Source organism: Phyllobates terribilis, unplaced genomic scaffold (assembly GCF_046119375.1).
Source record: "Phyllobates terribilis strain yellow unplaced genomic scaffold, ASM4611937v1 Scaffold_3__8_contigs__length_932513732, whole genome shotgun sequence".
Classification (NCBI taxonomy): Eukaryota; Metazoa; Chordata; class Amphibia; order Anura; family Dendrobatidae; genus Phyllobates; species Phyllobates terribilis.
In genome coordinates, this window is record NW_027362763.1 from 289859703 (window position 1) to 289879434 (window position 19732).

General features: G+C 41.8%; 1 protein-coding gene across 1 annotated transcript in view; it reads right to left on the reverse strand.

Annotated features, from left to right (window-relative positions):
• Nucleotides 1-19732, reverse strand: part of SLC7A14 (solute carrier family 7 member 14) — a 156045-nt gene that overhangs the window by 64018 nt on the left and 72295 nt on the right. The gene's annotated exons all lie outside the window — the stretch shown is intronic.

Sequence of the window (19732 nt, forward strand, 5' to 3'; positions counted from 1 at the left end):
CTGCATAGAAAAACAGCATATTTTGTGACATTTTAAAACCTGGAGTTTTATTGCTGCAAACAAAGCCCTGTGGCGAGATTGTAGCAGTGAGGCAATTAAGGAATATGAAACGTACTACAAAATTTCATTGTATTTTTTCGTAAAAGAAAACAGGTTTCACCCTTATGAAAGATTAGGAGCACTTCACCAGCATCCTATACTGTTTTTAACAATCCCTGTGTTAAATGTTACATGTGTGTTTAAACGCTATGTTAAATCCTCTCTGCTCTTCCTTTCTGTGGGCAGCGGACCAGTCAGGGGTCAATGTAAATCACTGCTAAAGTGTGCTGGCATCAAGCGCACAGTGGTGTGAATAACACCCCAGGGAGAACAGAGAGGAGGAGAAGTGTCATTACTGGCAAACACTGTCACACAATAATTCTGTGCCACGATTTCCAACTTTTTACATTTCTGCATGCCTGTCATCACTTTTAGGTCTACAGGGAATAAGGGAGAATGGGCAGCCATTGATTGGCTTTTATTTGCCTCTCTATGACTTTTTGTATAAAAAGCACGTGAAAAACATGGCAATTTTACAATCCAAATAAAAGCCACAAAAAAATCTGAGAAGGAGACTTTACTGTGCCAGTACATGACTTGCCACGTAAGTGTCATGCACCAAAAGTAGCAAACAGTTTTCTACAAATTGCTAATTGCCACTTATAGACAGTAACTTGTGGTTAATTGCATGCCGTGCGGCCAAAACTATCCACCCATAGTGGACCAATGGTCGCGCATCGGTAAAACAAAATCATGTGGCCATTCACTCAATGCGAGCGTGCAAAGTGTTCAGCCATGTGCAGAATGTGGCCACAGCCTCAGTCTTTTCTTTACAGATGACTTCCATTTGTAAGGTTCATGATGTGGTGATAATCTGTTTATAAGCGTTGGCTTCGAAAATGCCATAAATGTGAAAACTCAGCTGTAAGAAAACTGTAATCAACATATACGAGTGCTGCAGTACTCAGTTGAGATGATGAAAGTAACTTAGTTGTCTGTAATAAATAATTAGCCAGCTTAAATATCTATCAACAATCTACCATGGGACCTTAGAATATTCTGTGGGTGCCTCGTGGGACCAGGATTACATTGAACATGCCCAATCACTCTAACTATTGTTTATTAAACACCATTTATCACTCTTATTATTTACTGCCGTTTTGTATGCATTAAACGACAATTACAATCCTCAGACCAGAAAAATGCATAGCTTTAACGAGGGAACATCACACTGGATTATGGCATTGGGGCGGCATAATGTATAGTAGTCAGACCCCTTTAGTCCTTATCACAGCTACACTGACAGCTCGGCGTTACGTTGATTTGGTTGTAGAATGAGTGGTAAGGCCATTTCTCCAACTTGTCCAGGAATAATTTTTAAACACGACATTGCCGCCAGGTCGCATGTTGCATGTGCTATTGGCCTAAACGTGCCACCATGGCCTACATCGTCTCCAGACTTTTCTTCCATCAAGTACATTAGGGACGTCATTGTTCGGCAATAGCAAAGGGAGCTGCCAGCAGTGGATCTTGATGATTTGTCCAAGTGCATTCAGTGTGGCAGAACATTCCTCAGACAACCACTAATAACCTCACTGATAGCAGCCAATGTGTGTAAGCACATGTATTGTGCTCATACTCAAAACAGTTTAAGCCGAGATGTTTTTAAAAGTCTCCATTGTTTCACTGTTTCCATATTATTAACCTGTTTATCAGTCCTGTGATTTCCATAAACCCATGAATTTTCCTTTTTGGTGCTGCAATTTCAAGGTTGAGGAGTACACACAGGGCCATATTTGGCATTCATGCTGCCCTAGGTTCTTTACGTGATCAGGTCCGCTACTGATCAGTCAGACTAAGGGTATGTGCACACTGCGTTATTTTTGACAGATCCGCTTTGCAATCCACCTGAAAAAGTGCTAAATATGTGCTAAAAAGAATGAACTTTTTTAACCACTTCAGGTTTGCTAAGACATGAAGTGGCTAAAGGAAGCGACTGGTCCATTAAAAAAAAAATATAAATAAATAAATAAAAATTGATGGCTAAAACATGTTGGAAAAGACGAGCAAAAAGAAGTAAAAAAAAGTTACTTCAGGAAAAAATTACATCTATGTGTCCTGAAGCTTCTTCTGTCTCAAAAACTCCACGGATTCGCAGAAGTCTAAAAAGTCGTGCGCACATGCTCTGACAGATAGTAGTTAAGACCCCCATACACATTATACTAAATTTGGCCAAACCCGCTGATACCAACAGATTCTGCTGACAGTCCAATGTGTATGGGTGGCTCTGACTGATGATTGTCAGTGGAGATAAGATTCCAGCATGTCCAATTTCAGACTGTAGATCCTTTTGTTTTCTAAGTGATAAGCTGCTGCCAGAGATATCTAACAGCGGCTCTCATAGAGAACACAACAACACTCGGCAGAGTGAGCGATCCTGTATATGGGAGAGCAGGGCAAGATAGCTGCCAGCCGAACAATCGGACAGCTTTCTATAGTGTATGGGGGCTTTATTCAATTTCTTGTTCAGCAGACAGACATTCAGACAGCAGTATTTTTAGTTTGGCACACTGATATGTTATAGCATCAAGTCTCATGAATTAAAGATTACAACATTTACATGACTGCATTACCAGAACCACCATCAGTGCAGTAATACATCACCAGAACCACTGTCAGTGCAGTAATACATCACCAGAACCACCGTCCATGCAGTAATACATCACCAGAACCACTGTCAGTGTAGTAATACATCACCAAAACCACTGTCAGTACAGTAATACATCACCAGAACCTCCATCAGTACAGTAATACATCACCAGAACCACCGTCCATGCAGTAATACATCACCAGAACCACTGTCAGTGTAGTAATACATCACCAGAACCTCTGTCGGAACAGTAATACATCACCAGAACCACTGTCAGTACAGTAATACATCACCAGAACCTCCGTCAGTACAGTAATGCATCACAAGAACCTCCATGAGTGCAGTAATACATCACCAGATCCACCGTCAGTGCAGGAATGCATCAAAATAACCACCATCAGTGCAGTAAAGCATAACCAGAACCTCTGTCAGTGCAGTAATACATCACCAGAACCTCCGTCAGTACATGAATACATTGCCAAGTTTAGTACAGCAATCAATTGTAGTTTCAGGTCAGCCCCAAGTACAATTGTAAGCAGATATCTCAAGTTTGAAAGTTATTCCCTATCTGCGGGATACAGAATTATTTTCCAATCAATGGTGGTCCAACGGCCTTGGTTCCCATCGATCCTGAGAACCGGGGATCTGAAGAGCCCCAGTTGAATGGAGCAGAGGCATCCACACTACTGCTCCATTCATTCTAATGGGAACACCAAAGATCAGCAGAGCGCTGCGCTCTGTAATTTCCGGCACTCCTGACCTCTGCTCCAGTTTTTGGAAACGCTGGGGGTCCAACCACCTGCGGATAGGGGATAACTTTCCAGCTTGAAACAACCTCTTTAAGGAGCAATAAAGGGGTTGTCTTGTTTAAAACTACAAATCTGCAGTCACTGTGTGACTGCAGAGTTGTGAATCCTCCCTGTGCATACACTGCTTGCTGTGAAGATTTTCTGGTGTCAGCATTGGGAAAGGGGGTCATGTGACAGCAAGTATGTGATATGCATACTTCCTGCCGCAATCTGACTAGATGGGCGCTGCCTCGCTGAATTTACTTGCATAATCGGATTGTGGCCCGAAGTATGCAAATCACTTAATGCAGTCACATGACCACTGTTCCCAACACTGACACTGGAGGATCCTCACAACAAGCAGTGCAAGGTGTGAGGATTCACAAGTCTGCAGTCACATAGAGTGACTGCAGATTTGTAGCTTTAGACCAGAAAACCCCTTTAACACTGTAGCCGATAATGGGAAACTAATTCTGCCCTCGGCATGGGCAGAAATAAGTGCGACTGTGCAGTAGCGCGATGGGCGGACACCGTGATGATGATGTTGGACGCGTCATCCACATGAAGCAGGGAAGGAGGGTCGTCGTCTGTGGGTATAATAAAAGCCATTTTTAGTGCCATGCATAGATTGTAGACATACAGACAGCATACCAGTATGCTGTATCAGAGGGCTTATAGGTGCAGCCCATACTTTATATGGTGAAAACCTGGTGACAGGTTCCCTTTAAAGCCAGCCTCTAGTCTTGATAGTGATCCGTTGGTAAGCACAGCTGGCGTTTCTAGGCTCGTGAATTTGAGAATAGCTTGCATAGATTTTGATTCCTTCGAGGTTCTGTCAATGTGTTGCTTGCTTTAGCCTCATATGGGCATTAAATGTTCATTGATTATGAGGGGTCATTGGGACTGGTAATGCTTACAGATTTGTAGTTATCGATTTCATGTTCTCATTTACATTTCCTGAAATTACAGACTTGATCTGTTTGAGACTGAAGTGTTAGAACCCTCCTGTTAGTTTTTGCTATCTTGTGTTTTGCGGTCACGTGACCAGCTGCCTATATATTCCAGCTCCGCCCTTCTGACTTTGCTGGACTTCAGTGTTTTTTGCCTGTCTCTCTAGCCAGGTGCTTCGGTGCCTATCTCTGTCTAGTTCGCTTGGTCCTCTGGGACCTCTAGTACTTTTTGTCAGTTTGTCTTTTTGCTCTGCAACAACTACTGTTAGGAGGTGTCCCATTTTTGTTCCAGTCCTTAGTTCTTTCAGGGACCCCTTCCTTTATTCTATAGGTCTCCGTTCAGACTAGCCGAGGACGAAGGCGGGTCTGTTCACAAGGAACAGGCTGCCAGCTACATCGTAGGGATTCAGCTTAGTCTGACTGTAGGGACAGCTTTTCCCATTCTTTCCTTAGTTTATGTTGCAGATCATAACAGTAAGTCCAGCCCAAAAAAAAAAAAAAAACTAAAAGGAAAGAAATTCGGGGATCAGTATGGTTTCTGTCCTGGAGTTGGCTCAACGCCTGCAGGGATTGTCTCTGGAGGTGGCCGAGCTTCAGCAACAGTAGCTGTCCTGGAGAGCATTTTGCAAACCCAAGGTAGGACTGCCTGATATTTTTTATGGTAAATAGCAAGATTTTTTTTCCTTTAAAAATGCTTGGTTGTTATATTTTCGTTTGAGACCGAGGTCCTCTGGGAATGAATCACAGTGCATTGGTTTTATTATGTCAATTTTGCGCAAAGAACCACAGGGGTGGGCCTTTTCTCTCCAACCTAATGATCCGTGTTTAAGTTCTGTTGAAGAATTTTTTTCTGCTATGGGGCTATTATATGACGATCCTGATCGAATCTCATCTGCTGAATCAGAACTTAGACGCTTGAATCAGGGGTCAGATGATGTTGAAATTTATTGCACACATTTCAGGAGATGGGCTTCAGAAGTTAAGTGGAATGATTCGGCGCTGAAAAGTTTATTTCTTGCTGGTCTGAGTGAAAGGGTTAAGGATTTGCTAATTGCATTCCCTGCACCTGAGACTCTGCAGGAAGCTATGCAGTTAGCTGTTCCTGTGGACAGGAGAATAAGGTCCAAGGTCAATGATGTAAAAACTCCTGTAACTTCAGGTCCTAGTTTCCAGAAAATCTGCTCTGACAGCGGAGAACCAATGGAGGTTGGGGCGATGTCACTCCGCTCTCAAGAAAGAGATCGGAGATTCGCCGAAGGTTTGTGTCTTTATTGTGGTAAAGCTGATCATTTGATTAAGTATTGTGAGTGTCGTTTAAGTAAAGAAAAAAAAAAGGTCAGTTACGCCCGTATAGCTTGTTTACACTCTGCAGGAGTGTTCCTTTCTGGGTGTACTACTCTGCAGGGAGATTTGATTGAATTTCAGGTATTTGTGGATTGTGGTTCAACACTTAATGTGATTGATAAAGGGTTTTTGGAAAAACTTAAATTGAAATCCAAACCTTTGTCATCTCCTATTTCTGTGGTTGCAATTGATAACACTCCTACACTGTCCCTGCTGCTAAAGAAAATGAATATTCACTGCACAGGCGATTCCGGCAGCAGCAGGAGCCGCAGCGCGGCTACACTGTGTGCTGCTATGTGCTGGCTATGAAGGAGAGTGAAGTCACTACTGCCCGCGCACACAGTCCCGGCATGGGGAGCAGTGACTTCCGGCAGCTGATCTCTCCTTGTGAGCCACGCATGGTAGTGACGCCATGCGCGGCTCACATGGAGAGATCAGTGCGGGCAGACAGGACGCAGCGCTGGAGGAGAGAAGAAAGGTGAGGGAGTGTTTATTTTTTTTTATGTGCAGCATGATGGGGATTAGGGGGACCATGCATACTAGGATAGTGATGAGGGGGCCATAAATACCAGGGTAAGGATGAGGGGGCCATACATACAAAGGTAAGGATGAGGGGGCCATGCATACCAGGATAGGCATTAGTGGTGCCATGCATACCAGGATAGGGATGAGGGGTGCCATGCATACCAGGACAGGGATGAGGGGTGCCATGCATACCAGGATAGGGATTAGGGGTGCCATGCATACCAGGATAGGGATTAGGGGTGCCATGCATACCAGGATAGGGATGAGGGGTGCCATGCATACAAGGACAGGGATGAGGGGTGCCATGAATACCAGAATAGGGATTAGGGGTGCCATGCATACCAGGATAGGGATTAGGGGTGCCACGCATACCAGGATAAGGATGAGGGGTGCCATGCATACCAGGATAGGGATGAGGGGTGCCATGCACACCAGGACAGGGATGAGGGGTGCCATGCATACCAGGATAGGGATTAGGGGTACCATGAATACCAGGATAGGGATGAGGGGTGCCATGCATACCAGGATAGGGATTAGGGGTGTCATGCATACCAGGACAGGGATGAGGGATGCCATGCATACCAGAATAGGGATGAGGGGTGCCATGCATACCAGGACAGGGATGAGGGGTGCCATGCATACCAGGATTGGGATGAGGGGTGCCATGCATACCAGGATAGGGATGATTGGTGCCATGCATACAAGGATAGGGATGAGGGGTGCCATGCATACCAGGATGGAGGGGTTCCATGCATACCAGAATGGAGGGATGCCAGGCATACCAGGATGGGGACCACGTATAAAAGGAAGGGGGGGGCATATATACCAGGATGGGGGATATTGTCAGAATTGGGGGACATTACCCCTATACCAGTGTCAGCAGAAGGCCCCCTCCCCCCTGCATCATGACATTTTTTGCTTAATTTTTTTTTTATTTTCCTCCTCTAAAACCTAGGTGCGTCTTATGGTCCAGTGCATCTTATAGTCTGAAAAATACGGTATATAGTGTGAGCAAGTTAGTTAAAAATAATAATAAAAATGGTAAAAATAAAAAAAAAAAGATTATACTCACCTTCCGATGGCCCCCGTTCTCCTTCTCCGATGCGTCCGGTCTTCCCGGTGGTGTAAAAGGACCTTCCATGACGTCATTTAGTCATGTGACAGGTCACGCGACCGCCGACGTCAGCGGCAGTGTGACCTGTCACATGATTGAATGACGTCATGGAAGGTCCTTTTACTCCATCGCGAGCCACCGGAGATCCAAGACGTACCGGATAGAAGACCGGGGGACATCAGAAGGTGAGTATAATGTGTTTTTTTATTTTAAATTCCCGGGTACCATCCACACATTGAATCGCTTAATATTCGCATGTGCACATGTAGTCATGCGGATATTAAGTGATTCAATGCAAGTTAATGGCGGCGAAAACGCCGTGATTACGCAAAATAATTGGTAGTGCTGCGGATTTTTCCACAATGATAATCCGCAGCGGAAATTTCCGCAGCATGTGCACAGCACATGCGGATTATCATTGGGGAACATAGCAGACCTACTAACAAGCGTTTTTTAAGCATTTCTGCGGCAGAATTGCTGCTGCGGAAGCGCTTAAAAATGCATAGTGGGCACACAGCCTAAATCAGCATTCTTCGCTGCTCAGGATTTCACATATTAGAGCAGCAGTTAGTCCTCTTGTGCTAAGGTGCATTACACCTGATGACCTGCGGAACTAAAAGACTGTCCATCAGCTACTTGTTTGCTGATCGGTGATTGTTTATTCAGACCCCACTTCAGATGCTCACTGAACCATCAGTAACAGATTATTCAGTGCTTAGGCTGCTATTGTTCTCGGCAGTGCAGGTCCTGTTTACACAGAACAATGTGCTGCTGAGAGCGATGATTTTTAGTACACACCAAAAGATCAAGCATTTTGCTCATTCAACAGGTGATCAGTAGTCTGTTTAGACTGGACGATTATTGTGAACAAGCGGTCCTAGCAATGGATAATCTTGCAGTGTAAATGTAAGTCTTCCCACTTTAACTGTAGACGGACAGTTCATACTGTTGTTAGCCATCTTTTAGGTAACAGAGAGCAGTTATTGTTTACTCGTTGCAAACAATTAGATGGTGTCGTGGCCAGAGATGCTATGTCAGTAAGTTAATTTATTTAATTAGATTTTGTGCCTGGGATTTAATTGTGACTGAAGAGCCTGGACGGGTGGGTCACTACCATGGTGTATACCACATGTTATCTTCCTGATCAGATGCCTCAGGGTGGGCTCAGACCATTGATTTAACACAAACTAAGGCCTCATTCAGATGTCCATGTTGCATATACAGTGGCATGTAAAAGTTTGGGCACCCCAGGTCAAAATTACTGTTATTGTGAACAGTTAAGCAAGTTGAAGATTAAATGATTTCTAAAAGGCCTAAAGTTAAAGATGACACATTTCCTTTGTATTTTAGGCAAAAAAATATATATATATTTCCATCTTTTACATTTTAAAAATTACAAAAAGGAAAATGGGCCAATGCAAAAGTTTGGGCACCTTTGGAGATTTGTGTGCACAGATAATTTTGACACGTTTGGGCATCCTGTATGGTTAGTACGTAGTAGCATCCCTCTTTTGCAAGTATCAAAGTATCACAATTGTAAATGCTTTTTGCAGCCAGACAAGAGTCTTTCAATTTTTTTTTGAGGGATTTTCATCCATTCTTCCTTGGAAAATTCTTCCAGTTCTTTGAGATTCCAGGGTCGTCTTGTATGCACTGCTATTTTGAAGGTCTAGCTGCAGATTTTCAATGATGATCAGATTGGGACTGTGAGGGACATTGTAAAACTTTTAGCTTGTACCTTTGGAGGTAGTCTATTATGGATTTTGACATGTGTTTAGGATCATTATCCATTTGTAGAAGCCATCCTCTTTTCAACTTCAGCTTTTTTACAGATGTTGTTATGTTTGCATCAAGAATTTGTTGAAATTTCATTGAATCCATTCTTCCCTCTACCCGTGAAATGTTCCCCTAGCTATTGCCTGCCACACAACCCCAATGTATGATTGATCTACCCAATGCTTAATGTTCTTTTCCTGAAATTCTGTGCCCTTTTTCTCCACACATACCTTTGGTCATTGTGACCAAAGAGTTCTATTTTAACCTCATAGGTCCACAGGACTTGTTTCCAAAATGCATCGGGCTTGTTTAGATGTTCTTTTGCATACTTATGACGCTGAATTTTATGGTGAGGACGCAGTAGAGGTTTTCTTCTAATGACTCTTCCATGAAGACCATATTTGGGCAGGTGTCTCTTAACAGTAGAACAATGTACCACAACTCCACACTCTGCTAAATTTTTCTGAAGGTCTTTTGCAGTCAAGCTGGAGTTCTGATTCTGTAGCAATCCTACGAGCATCTTTCACTGAAATTTTGCTTGGTCTTCCAGACCTTATTTTGACCTCCACTGTTCCTGTTCATTGCCAATTCTTAATTATACTTCGAACCGAGGAAAAGGCAACTTGAAAACGCTTTGTTATTTTCTTATAGCCTTCTCCTGCTTTGTGGGCCTCCACCATTTTCATTTTCAGAGTGCTAGGCAGCTGCTTAGAATAACCCATGGATGCTGTTTTTTGGCACAAGGTTTGTGGAGGCTGGGTTTTTATAAAGCTGGGGAATTTGCATCAACTAGGCTTTTCTAACAATGTTAGTGAACAAGCCATAACCCTAATAGGCTAATTAAGGTCTCAAACCTTGGTCAAAGCTATATAAGCACACAAATCTCCAAGGGTGCCCAAACTTTTGCATCGGCCCATTTTCATTTTTTTAATTTTTACAATGGAAAATATGAATATATATATATATATATATATATATATATATATATACAGGGTGGTCCAAAAGTAGGTGGACAGAAAATAATAACATTTATTTTGATTTATATATAAAATTATATTTACTAACTAAAGCATAACATTGACAATTAAATTTTATTCTGAACAATAATACAAAAGCCCTTAAATTTTATCAACGCAGGTGCTCAAACTGTTTTCCATTACAATTTGCACAGCTTTGAAGTCTGCCTCTTATGCTTTGACCAACTTTTTTGCACAAGTCTCTTTGGGTATTAATTTCTAGAAATGCATCTCTTATATAATTTTTCAAATCACTGACACTTTTTGGTTTTCGACTATAAACTTTGTCCTTGAGTACTCCCCAAAAGAAAAAATCCATTGGGGTCAAGTCTGGTGAACGTGCCGGCCAATCAAGTGGGCCTCTTCAGCCAATCCATTTATTAGGAAATGTTTCATCAAGATACTCGCGGACTACTCTTGAATAATGTGGAGGGGCCCCATCTTGTTGGAAATAAAGGTCATTTGAATAAAGCCCCTGTCTCACATAGCGAGATCGCTAGCGAGATCGCTGCTGTGTCACGGTTTTGGTGACGCAACAGCGACCTCACCAGCGATGTCGCTATGTGTGACACTTTGCAACGATCAGGCCCCTGCTGTGAGGTCGCTGATCGCTGCAAAGTGTCCTGGACTATTTTTTGGTCGTTGCCCTCCCGCTGGTCAGCACACATCGCTGTGTGTGACCAGCGGGAGCAGCGATCAGGCTGGTAACCATGGTAAACATCGGGTTACTAGGGGCACACGCGCACCTAGTAACCCGTTGTTTATCATGGTTACCACTCTGCTACAGTGAGCGGGAGGTTACCGCTCACTTTAGCAGGCTCATAACCATGATAAACATCGGGTTACTAGGGGCACACGCGCACCTAGTAACCCATTGTTTATCATGGTTACGAGCCTGCTAAAGTGAGCGGTAACCTCCCGCTCACTGTAGCAGAGTGGTAACCATGATAAACAACGGGTTACTAGGTGCGCGTGTGCCCCTAGTAACCCGATGTTTACCATGGTTATCAGCCTGCTCCTGCTTCAGCAGGCTCGTAACCAGGAGCAGGACATCGTGGAAAGATTCTTTCCACGATGTCGCTGCTCCCCTGATCGTTGGTGAGCCTGCCTGTTTGACAGCTCACCAGCGACCACATAGCGACGCAGCAACGATCCCTGACAGGTCGTATCGTTGTCGGGATCATTGCAGCATCGCTAAGTGTGACGGGGCCTTTAGGCTGTTAGTGTAACTGGGGAACAACTTGATTCATTAGAATTTCGAGATACTTATCTCCTGTGACTGTTTCATCAAAAAATATTGGTCCTAAAACACCAGAACTTGAAATACCACCCCAAACATTGACACCAGGCTCATTTAGTTGTTGCTCTAATGTTAAATGCATGTTCTCATTATACCAGTAAATACAATTATGTCTGTTAATATGGCCGGATAATTTGAAAGAAGCTTCATCACTTCAAATACTGTTATCTAAAATGAGTGGATTTTCTTCAGTTTCGTTAAGCATAATCTCACTAAATTGCAGCCGCCTGTCTGGATCATCCTCCAATAAACCATGAATTAGACGTGGACGATAAGCTTTCCACCCAATAGATTTCAGGATTCGCATGATAGAAGCTCGTGAAATTCTCAATTCCAAAGAGGCTCTTCTGAGGACTTTTTTGGACTCTGAACAAATGTTTCAGCAACAAGTTGTTTATTATCTTCTGTACAGACTGTTTTGGGTCGACCAGTCTTTGGAGTATTAAGGATTGAGCCAGTGGCATTGAATTTGTCACAATGCGGTAAATGGTTTATCTCTTTGGGGTTTGAGTACCAAATGTTTCAACCTAATTTGCTCTAACGGTTTCAGCATTTTGAGATTTCCAATACTCTGTTAAAATCCTTTTTTTTATCTGTATTTAAATTATTTGCCATTATGTGTTATCTGAATTATCTGAAAAGAAAACAGATTAGAGGGAGATCTACCTGTGAAAACTAGATCTGTGAAGCTGGCTCAGTTGCCCTTAGCAACCAATCAGATTCCACCTTTCATTTTCCAAAGAGTTTGTGAGGAATGAAAAGTGGAATCTGATTGGTTGCTAAGGGCAACTGAGCCAGTTTCACTTTACACCATGTTTGATAAATCTCTCCCTTCATAACCTTATTACATTTTCTGTCCACCTACTTTTGGACCACCCTGTATATATATATTTGCCTAAAATACAAAGGAAATGTGTCATCTTTGACTTTAGCCCTTTTAGAGATCATTTCATCTTCAACCTGCTTAACTGTTCACAATAACAGTAATTTTGACCAGGGGACCCCAACCTTTTACATGCCACTGTACGCCTTGTATCCATTTTTTTCATGGATACAACACAAACCCATTAAAATCCGTGGTGCTATTCACGTCAGTATTTTTTTTTACGGGCAGTGTGTCTGTGCAAAACACATGGAGACAGACCCTTTTTTTCCAGTATCACAGATGACAAGGGCCAATATAAGACTATGGGTGAAAAACACTTACAGCACAAGGATGGCATCCATGTGCTATCCGTGTGCCGTACGGATTTAACATTGTAAGGCCTCATTCACACATATGTGTTGAAACATGTTTGTGAAAAAATGGTACCGGTGTCATGAGTGTTTTCTATCAGCGTGTCATCCGTGAGTCTGGTTTTACCATCAATGTGTAATCAGTGTTTTTCACGGATGAAATTGGATTTCATATAAAAAGCCATGCTGACCTATACAAATGTAACATATCTTTTTTTCCGCAAAGTGAAACAAGGGGTAGAATTGCTGAGGTTTTTCTTCAATACCCTGCAGTTTGATTTTATTTTCTTGTTTTTCAATATATTATATGTTAAAACGAATTGTTTCATTCAAAACTGTAACTCACTCCTCAAAAAAAGCAAGGTTTTATGTAGATGACGATATAAAATAGTTATGGCTCTTGGAAGGCAAAGAGGAGGAAAAAAAAACACAAAAAAATGTTTGTGTGTCCAAGGGGTTAAGTACACATCAGTTCGTTTTCTCATACGTCCAAAAGGTATTGTTTTTTTCCCAGTATACTGGATATATTTTGGTTTGCAAGTCAGTTTTTACAATTTGTGTGTCATCCATTTTTGTGATAGAAAAGTACCTATTCACTTGAATGGGCAATTTTAGAGTAGAGTAGTACATGTCTCCGTTGTTTCTTTTCTTGCGAACAATCAATTGACAGAAATGTTACTGATGGTAAAAATGGACACAATGACCAAACACTGATCAAGATCTGATTCAGCACACTGATGAAAATTGGTCCATATTTTTCACATATCAGGAAAAAAAGTACATCTGAAAGAAGTCTCAATGCTTCATCTGAAGGGAGACCTTGCTGAGTTTTTCAAAGTAAATAATTAGTTGCAACCATAATTACAATTAACAGAAATCAATTAGAGATTCACATAATATCAATATGTTTATTGTGTGCTAGTTATTGATGCAATTATCTGTCAGCCACTTCTCCACTGCATGATATCTAGAGCTGAACTTAATAACAGTGACAAAGCTGTTAATTGCAGCTGCAGACTTCTGCGTAATTAAAGGACTAAAATAATGCAGGAACAAAAAGGGATAATTAGAGAAAAGTAAGACTAATTAGGTTTTGGCACATCAGAGCAGTGTAAATGAGAGTAACAAAAAATATATAATGCAGCACAATAATTGTATTTACAATAGGCCATGTGGAGCATGCACACAAGGGTGTTTTAATTAACTACCAGTTTCTAGTTATGATCTGCAATTCCTAAATGTGTCTTTCTTCATGATTTAATACAAAGGATTATTAATACAATATGTTGTCAACCTGAAGTGTTTCCAGCTAAAATTCCTGGCAAGGGTTCTTGTCACAGCCATTCGACCTCCAGAATGGTCAAGAAACTGCCAGGGTGGTTAAGATGACAATTTAATTCCCTTGAAAAAGCCATAAGAGAAGAATGACACAAACATACTATTTCCACAAGTGTCTCATGCCTTAATCAACAGTTACTCTTACTAAATAAATATTTATCTCATGTCAGTAGCAGATGTTGTACAACATGACTCAAGTAGACTTTAACTATTACAATGTATGCCAACTTTGTTATTAATTTGCTTTTAAAGGGAATCTGTCAGTAGGATCAACCCTCCTAAGCCATCTACATGGGCATGTAGGTCATAGGAAGCTGAATAAAATGATACCTTTATATCTATGATCCAATGTCTTATTCCAGAGAAATCCACGCTTTTCTTATATGTAAATGAGCTGTACAGGTCTATGGGCCAGACTTAGATCTGCATGAGAATCTCCCTCCAGAGATTATAAGTAAGAGGGGACATTACCTGAGTTACCAGTGTGATGTGTGATGTGTGATGGCCGCTCTCTGCTCTCCTGATCTCACTGCAGAGCTGTGTGTGATTATAACTGACACATCTGCAGGTTCCTCTCAGCTTCAAGCTCACAGGCAGACAGGGCTGCAATACAGAAGAGCTGTGAGAGCTGCTGCAAGACCAGGCAACTGTTAGGTGGATTCATAACTGGCTTAGTGATCGGACTCAAAGGGTGGTTGTAAATGGCTTCACATCCAGCTGGATGAATGTCTCAAGTGGGGTACCACAGGGCTCCGTCCTGGGACCTGTATTGTTCAACATCTTTATCAATGATTTAGATGAAGGAATTGAGGGTAAACTGATTAAATTTGCTGATGACACAAAGCTAGGAGGGATAGCTAATACTAGAGAAGAGAGAGAGAGGATTCAAAAAGACCTAAATAAACTGGAGCAGTGGGCAGCAACCAACAGAATGGTTTTTAACAGGGAAAAATGCAAAGTACTACATCTGGGCAATAAAAATGAAAAAAGCATATACAGAATGGGAGGAATAGAGCTAAGCAACAGTACATGTGAAAAAGACTTAGGTATACTAATAGATCATAGACTGAACATGAGTCAACAGTGTGATGCAGCAGCAAAAAAGGCAAATACAATTCTGGGATGTATTAACAGAAGCATACAGTCTAGATCACGTGAAGTCATTATCGGTCTTTACTCCTCTTTGGTCAGACCTCATCTGGAATACTGTGTACAGTTTTGGGCACCACATTTTAAAAAAGACATCGACAAACTGGAGCAAGTTCAGAGAAGAGCGACCAGAATGGTGACTGGTCTGCAAACCATGTCCTATGAGGAACGGTTGCAGGATTTGGGAATGTTTAGCTTGCAAAAAAGAAGACTGAGAGGAGACTTAATAGCTGTCTACAAATATGTCAAGGGCTGTCACATTGTAGAAGGATCATCTTTATTCTCATTTGCACAAGGAAAGACTAGAAGCAATGGGATGAAACTAAATGGGAGGAGACACAGATTAGATATTAGAAAAAACTTTTTGACAGTTAGGGTGATTAATGAGTGGAACAGGCTGCCACGAGAGGTGGTGAGTTCCCCTTCAATGGACGTCTTCAAACAGAGGCTGGACAGACATCTGTCTGAGATGATCTAGTGAATCCTGCTTTGAGCAGGGGGTTGGACCAGATGACCCAGGAGGTCCCTTCCAACTCTACCATTCTATGATATGATTCTATTCTATGATAAGTGTGTTTGTAAGAAGAAATGTTCAGTTCTACTGTTCTATGTTAGTTCTATGCCTCACACTGGCAACAGCCCCTTTTATTAAAAATAAGCCCTGCGGGCAGATTCTCAAGGTGATCTGTGTCTGGCCTGTAGCCTAGGACAGCTAATTTACGTATAAGAAAATCGTTGATTTCTATGTAAGCAAGACATCAGATCGCAGATATCAAGGTATCATTGCATTTAGCTTCCTATGACCTACAAGCCCATATAGACCACGTAGGAGGGTTGATTCTACTAAAAGTTTCCCTTTAAGTTCTACTTTTGGGTAACTTTTGTTCAAGTTTTTTTTAGGAAAAAGTGGAATATTTATCAAAACTGTCATTTCATACACCAGTCTGCCGCATAACCCACTGGAATAAACTGTGTCAATTTATTAGGAGGCGCATGCCTCCGAATGAAACTGTCACATTTTTTGGTCTGTCGGCACACCAGAAAATAAAATCGATTTTAGTATCAATGTACGCAGTTTTGTGGTGTGCATTATGGTACACTTGTCGTGTGGGAGTGGCCTTGCTCTCTTTTACCCAGCCCTAAACACCTTTAGAAAAGATCAAAGCCACCACAAAAAGGCAAACATTTACAAAAGTTGCAAAATATTTGCTCACATACCTTTGTTCAAGAAAATTTACATAAATTAAATTGTAAATTCCCACCAAAGGGTGTCTTTTGCTAGACTGTACAGCCCTGATTCATGAAAGCAATTTTACTGGAATTCTGGCGTTACTTGTTATGAAAAGTTGCAAAATTTTTGTGCAAAAACTTTGTGACTTTTTGTGTTATCACTCCAGTTTCTCCCAGTTCTGCTAAAATGGGTGGATCTGGGTTGGGTCAGGGGCACATTTAATGCTTCTTAAGGTTGGGGGGTGGAGAACTGTGTTTCTCCAATGTTTGGTTGTTGTTGTTTTTTTAATTTTTACCTTTGAGAAAATCTTTAAAAAAATTAATAAAAAACATTTAATTTAAAATAAAGTTATTTGCTCACCTCCTCTTATCAGGTCTCACCCAGGAAATGAACTCACATCACAGTGTGAGTATGCAGCTCAGTGTTTACAAGATGCTGCTCTAACCACTGAGCTACAGCCCATAATTTCAGACAGGAGAGAATTTGGTTATCTTGACCTCTATATTGCAGGCAATGAACCCAGAAGCAGAGTATACATCTCAATAGAAATACATTGTATATAAAAATGTATTTTTATGATGCCTGTATACTGAGGTGAAGAAAAATATTTATTTTGTTCCTATAAGGCTATGAGCCCACGATTCGTAATGGCAGCGTTTTGGACGGAGCTCACCTGCGCTGCTTCCAAACTGCTGTGTTGTACAGTACAAGCACAATGGCTGGATTTACGAGACGCAGCATGTCAATTTCTGTTGCGGAAAAATTTCCACAATAAAATTTTATTAAATCCACTTGGTTCAGTGAACACATGTGGATTTACCTGCGTGATTAGAAAGCAGCGTTTTTCACACAGCGGCAATATGGTGTGCCCATAGCGCTGCTGTTCCTGTTTATGGGAACGTAGCCTAAAAGTAGTAAAAATATAGTAAAAATAATAAGCAACTACAAAATATTTTTTTGGGAGTCTACCCAAGTCTTGCACTTACACCCTTCACATTACAGATAGCTGGGAGCTTTACTATGCTGAGCCACAAGCTCTAACAGCATAATGAGAATTTTGTTTACTTGATCTTTAGTGCAGGACCTGACTATAGGCTGATTGTACTGATAGAAATACACTGCTGTGTACAATATGTATTTTTATTCTATAGTGAGAATAAGAGATTTTTTCATCTTATAAAATTACTAAAAAATAATAATGAAAAACACTTGATAATGAAAAAAATAATGTCATTTTTAATGCATTTATTTTTAAATAATGAACATCACAACTCAGCAAATAACATGGACATATTTGGTGTTCCTGTAATCATAACGACCTGCACAGCACAGCAATCAAATTATTTACGGGATCGGTAAATGATGTAAAAAATGGCGTCATTTATATTTTTCTCTATTAAACAAATAAAAATGAAATAAAACTGTAATGCTGAGGCCGTTTTCACACGTAGTGTAAATGCTGCGTTCTTTCTGCTGCTTTTTCTCTGCAGGTGTCTGCACGACACAATGCAGTAACAACCCTCTCTGATTATTGCATGTTTGCTGTGTTTCTTTTATGCGTTTTCCCGCTTATTTGATGCAATTTTGGGGCAGATATGAAGCAGAGTTTTTAACGCTTTTTTAATAGTACAGAAAAATTTGATTCTGCGCTTAAAAATGCAACAGTGTTTTTTTTCTTCGTGCATTTTTTTCAAAAGAAGCCTATAGAGAGAAAATGTACTAAAACTGCAAAGTTCAGCAGCGTCTTCAGACCACAGAGAGCGGAGATTTCATGGAATCACGTCCACTTTGCTTAAATACGTAGACCATGTTCACATGTAGCATAAATGCAGCGTTTTTTCTGCACAAAAATTCTGCTGTGTTTAATTGTCCGAGCAAAGTGGATGTGATTTCTTGAAAACTGCGCCCGCAATTAGAATTCAACAAACAGTATTTTACAATATTTAAAAGTTAGTATTTATCTATCTGCTTGTCTCTCTACCTATTTTTACAGGTGTTCTTCCTTTGCATTTTCTTTCCTTACCTTTCCCATTCCTTTTCTTTCCCTCATACCTGTTAAATGTTTTATATATAAGGTATCTTATGTATATGTGTATCTTGACCCATGGACGTACCCAGGATCAAAACTAGGGGGGGGGGCAAGCCATGGTCACAATTACCGAAGACAAATATATATATAGTACAATGCAAAGATTTCACTTCTTACATTACATGAGTGATATCTATTGTCAATTCCACAATAGCTTAGAAACCGGTGAATCGCTCCACACAGTATACTGGCCGCCATAAAATGCCCCATACAGGATACTGGTCCCCTTATAACGCTCCATACAGGATACTGGCCCCCATATAACGCTCCATGCAGGATACTGGCCCCCATATAACGCTCCATACAGAATACTGGCCCCCATATAACGCTCCATACAGAATACTGGCTCCCCTATAACGCTCCATACAGGATACTGGCCCCCATATAATGCTCCATACAGAATACTGGCCCCCATATAACGCTCCATACAGAATACTGGCCCCCATATAACGCTCCATACAGAATACTGGCCCCCATATAACACTCCATACAGAATACTGGCCCCCATATAACGCTGCATGCAGGCTGTTCCCCACACATAATGCCTCATGCAGGCTGTCCCCGCCCACATAATGCTCCATGCAGGCTGTTCCCCCCACATAATGCCCCATGCAGGCTGTTCCCCCCCATATAATGCCCCATGTAGGATGTCACCCCACCTTATAATGCCCCATGCAGGATGAACCCCCCCCTTATAATGCCCCATTCAGGATGTCACACCCCCCCTCCCTTATAATGCCCCATGCAGGATGTCACACCCCCCCTCCCTTATAATGCCCTATGCAGGATGTCACACACCCCCCCTCCCTTATAATGCCCCATGCAGGATGTCACACCCCCCTTATAATGCCCCATGCAGGATGTCACCCCCCCTCCCTTATAATGCCCCATGCAGGATGTCACCCCCCCCTTATAATGCCCCATGCAGGATATCACACCCTCCCTCCTTATAATGCCCCATGCAGGATGTCACACACCCCCACCTCACCCCCCTCCCTTATATTGCCACAGGTCTCCATATAATAATAAAAAAAAAAATCAAATACTCACCTCACATCTCACCTGCTGCTGCTTCTCCGGACTCCAGCGTCGCCGGCCTCATCCCGCTCTGCGCTGTGACTGCTCAGGAGAGAGCGCGGTGTAAAGATGTCACCGCGCCCTCTGACCAGAGACGTCACAGTGCAGCA